At 35.0% G+C, this 3358-nt stretch overlaps 1 long non-coding RNA gene across 1 annotated transcript; it reads left to right on the top strand.

The window, feature by feature from the left end:
- Positions 1-819: 819 nt before the first annotated feature.
- LOC141658847 (uncharacterized) lies at positions 820-2712 on the top strand. The gene is made up of 3 exons (XR_012549473.1): positions 820-912; positions 2212-2342; positions 2671-2712. It is a non-coding gene; the product is annotated as an uncharacterized LOC141658847 (long non-coding RNA).
- Positions 2713-3358: the final 646 nt, after the last annotated feature.

Raw genomic sequence — 3358 nt, 5'->3', positions numbered from 1 at the left:
ATGTAGTTTTCCAGCCTCTGAATATTTGTGGTGATCATGTTTTTTTATACCTTTCAGATGTTCCTTGTATTGCTCTACCTTTTATCCGCTGTTGTAGATTCTACTGGTCATGAACATAATCTAGAAACTTGGTGAGTTTAAATTTAATTATCTCAGCATATGGTCTGCTTGATTAGTAAAATAAGTTATAGATAGTTTTCTCTACTAGAAAACTCTTATAGGAAACTCTTGTGGCCTCTGTAATTGCAGGATGAAAGCATCACAGGTTTAAGCTAGGGTACAAGAACGTAATCGATAATGCTATTCGCCCGGTATGATTCATTTTCACTTTGTAGAGATACAAGTTTGCTTGAGTAAAATAATTGTATTCTGGCATGTGACATATTCTAGCTTCAAGTTCTCTCTGTACCGCTTCTATTAAGGTCACCTCAATCTGAAGGGACATCTCTTCATAATAACTTTATTGTTTGAGACCTTTTGAGTAACATAGTTGGTTGGTTTGTTAGTACTAAGTATTAGTTACCCTCGCAAAGTGTCAACTGGTGTATTTGTTTGAAATCATGTTCAATAGATATCGAAAGTATTATTCCAACATCTTTTCTCACTTATTTCTTTTTTCAACAAATTTGCAAGGACTATTTTTACTCCCCCTTGGGACTTACCATCAATGACTTCATACATATATTATTTGAAATTCAGGGTTAATATAATTTAAAGTTATGCAAACTTATGTTCTCTAATTTGAAAATTGGGGTCTGTTATGTACCTTGGTCTGATTGAAGCTCAATAATTGGCCGAGTTTGCAAGTTTCAAGTGGGTAGAGGGCATTTTGGTCATACTTGTTGGGCTATTGCTAAGAAAGGAGAATTTAAAGGTCAAAGTGTTGCTATTAAGATCATTTCTAAAGCTAAGGTGGGGTGTTCTGTGTGCATGTGTTTATGTTTGTTTCGATTCCGTTTTGTTTTGTTTTGTTTTAGATGAATGTATCATGAGATGTTAGTCAAGGTTTTAGATGTAGGTGGCGGAGTCGGGATTTGAAGTTTTGAATACAGGGTGAACTAGTTATGTGTTAAGAGAGTAATTTCAAAAGAAAAATCCAAAAACGACTTAAAATCGTATTTTTGTTTATAATAGATCATGTTGAGCCATAGTTCCTATGTTTTCGAACAAATATCATGTCGTAGTAATCTTGGGTTCTATATTGAGCATGATTTGATTGGTATTGCTAAAGTTTTGAGATTAGGGTTTAGGCTTTTAGTTGGTTGGTTGTCATTTGTCAAGGTTGTTAAAAGATGCTATATTTAGGAAGTCTTGAGATTTTGTTGTTTTAGAATCCTTGTTTTGATACTTTGATGCATGTATTGCACTGTTTAGTTGTTGACTATACTTTTTGGGATTGGAGGTTGGTATATACCTAAAAGATGGGTTTTAGGTTAAAGAAGTTTTGGGATTGGAGGTTGTTTGTAGGTATTGGGTTTTAACTCTTCTTCAGAAGGATTTTTGATGATCACAAATGAATGTTACTGTAGATACTTACATTGGGTTTATTCATGTACTCGTATTGAACATTTTATGTTGTCCGCGATTGTTGTAAATGTCATTTCTACAATGAAATTTAGCTGTTACTGACTTACTGCCTCTTGGATAGGGGTTAAGCATACACTGACTTGTTTTGACTAATTGTTTTGTTGTGAAATTCTAGTTCTTTTTCATTAATCCCAAGTTCTATTAATTTAGTCGCGCACTTGTAGTTGTCATGAATATTGGGTTTGGTTATATAAGTACATCAACATAAAATTTGCGTGTTTTCTATGACTGATAGTTGTTAGATAAGATTCTTACCTTATAGTAGTAGTATTTTTCTTACAACGGTACTCGTACTTAATAGGATCATTGAAAATCATATAGATCGACCTAGTTGCGTTTGATGGGCTCATGACCAGCTCTTATGGTCTTGATGTAAATTTTGTAGGTTAGTGGCTGACTATGTTCGTGTAAATGACCCAATCTAGAAGAATTTGTATTTGTTTGAATGTTTAGCTTTTGCAACTAGAAAACAGAGATATTGGAAAATTTCATGGTCATTTGTGAACGTTAATCTTCCTGCTTAGGAAAGTCGACTTGTTGGCTTCGAGAAGGGCTAGATCTTCTAGTTCTTAAAATCGTACGAACATGACATGTGGAATAATGCTTATGCTGACATTTTGGCAGATGACTTCAGCAATTGCCATTGAAGATGTTCGCAGGGAAGTAAAAATACTCAAAGCATTGTCTGGACACAAGCACATGCTCAAATTTTATGAAGCACTTGAAGATTCTAACAACGTTTACTTAGTCATGGAGTAAGTTGTTCGTTCTGAATTGTTTTACTTTGTTCAAACATTGAGTCATTTGTCAGCCCGATAAACAATGTTACGCATCTGTCAGCAAAGAGCTCGTACAAGACACGATATATTGATTTAAGCTGAAACTTTTGCAAGATCTACCCAAAAGTAGGTAAGCATCTGTTATCGTTTGGCGTCGTTTTGTACTCCTCTCTCCCCCAACCAAAGGATTTATACTAAATTGACCAAACAGTGTTGCAAAGTTCACCCAGATACCCAGGAGTTCTCTGCTCAATACATTTAAGTATATTGTGAGGACTTTCTGAAATCATGAATTTTTTTGCAGGTTGTGTGAAGGCGGTGAATTATTGGATATGATATTGTCAAGGTAAAGCTTGGAATGAGTTGGATAGTCACTAGCTGTAATTTCTCGATTTTTTAGAAAGGTGGTTTGGAATAATGAGTTGGATGGTCACTAGCTGTAATTTCTCGATTTTTTATTACACTTTTTAGTTCCAAATTGCAAAGATTTCAGTTTAGCTTGTTCTCCATATAATTTTTTGGATGCCTTCTCCCTATGCAAATGCTAGATAAAACGTCATTCAGTTTACTTTTTCATTTGGTTCAGAGGTGGAATATATGATGAGCACGATGCTAAAGGAATCATAGGGCAGATTTTATCTGCGGTGGCATTTTGCCATCTTCAAGGTGTTGTGCACCGGGATTTAAAAGCAGAGGTATGCCATCGTTGAGTATTTAGTTATTGCATAGTTCACTATTCTTAGTTAATACAGGCTGGCCTGTAAACTTTATAAAGTTTTAACCATCAGACTGTCTTATCTATTGGCAGAATTTTTTGTTCGCCGCAAAAGGACGATTCTCTCTCTTGAACATGATAGATTTTGGTCTTTCTGATTTTGTCAGGCCAGGTAATAGCCGTTGTTCTTGTATCATCCATCCTCGTCTATTGCTAGAAGCAAGAGTCTTTTTAAATTAACATGAATGTTCTCTCTGGGTTACCTGATAACATTCTT

This window comes from Silene latifolia, chromosome 6 (assembly GCF_048544455.1).
Source record: "Silene latifolia isolate original U9 population chromosome 6, ASM4854445v1, whole genome shotgun sequence".
Classification (NCBI taxonomy): Eukaryota; Viridiplantae; Streptophyta; class Magnoliopsida; order Caryophyllales; family Caryophyllaceae; genus Silene; species Silene latifolia.
This window is presented reverse-complemented; position numbering and strand designations above follow the sequence as displayed.